This window comes from Haemaphysalis longicornis, unplaced genomic scaffold (assembly GCF_048455015.1).
Source record: "Haemaphysalis longicornis isolate Haplotype H1 unplaced genomic scaffold, Haemaphysalis longicornis Haplotype H1 scaffold_53, whole genome shotgun sequence".
NCBI lineage: Eukaryota > Metazoa > Arthropoda > Arachnida > Ixodida > Ixodidae > Haemaphysalis > Haemaphysalis longicornis.
In genome coordinates, this window is record NW_027526389.1 from 1 (window position 1) to 816 (window position 816).

The following is an 816-nucleotide window of genomic DNA, read 5'->3' on the forward strand; positions in this document are numbered from 1 at the left end:
GAGCTGAAGGGTTTCAGCGCCGGTGTAAAACAAACACGAGATGCGAAGTATCAACAAATGGAAGACGTCCTGCGTGCATGCTTCAAGGAAGGTGGGGTGGATGCAGTAAACGTCGACGAGTCAGTCCTACGCAAAAAGGCTGACAAGATCGCGCTCTTCTTGGACATTGAAGACTTCCAAGCGACCAGCGGCTGAATTCACCGATTTAAGGAACGACACGAATTGTAGTTCAAAACAGAGTCCAGCGAAGAGAAAAATTCCGGCAGCTTCCTTTTTTGCGTTTCAGAAGAATTTACTCTTGGACACTGATGAAAAAAAAAAGAATGCAGCATGCAATTGTACCAGCTAATTTAATGTTTCTTAGTAAAAGTGAGTTGCTTACGCCGTATGCATATTTTCCGCATTCTTTTGGAAAGTACGATTTTCGCATAATACATTCTATTTTCCGATTGCAGTAGAAAACGCATCACGAGATCTTACTGAATAAGTAAAAGCTCCCGTGCAAACCATTAACGCAAATTATTATATTTGTATACGCCTAAGCATAATTATCGCGGCTGAATTTCTGTTTGCAAGATAATCAGCTTGGTTCAGGGTAACGTACCTAAGGTTCGAGCGTTGAAATACCTAGAGTGTGTTCGATAATCTGTCACTGGTGGTAAAATACGTTCTCACGGTACCACAGGAGGGCGGCAGGAGCAACCCTAGAACCGGAACTAGGGACGACTGCAACCCGATGACAGCGACCTCTTAAGACTGTGCTAGCTTGCAAGCCCGGTAGTTGTGTAGCATCGCTTCTGATTTCTTCTTAGTTCT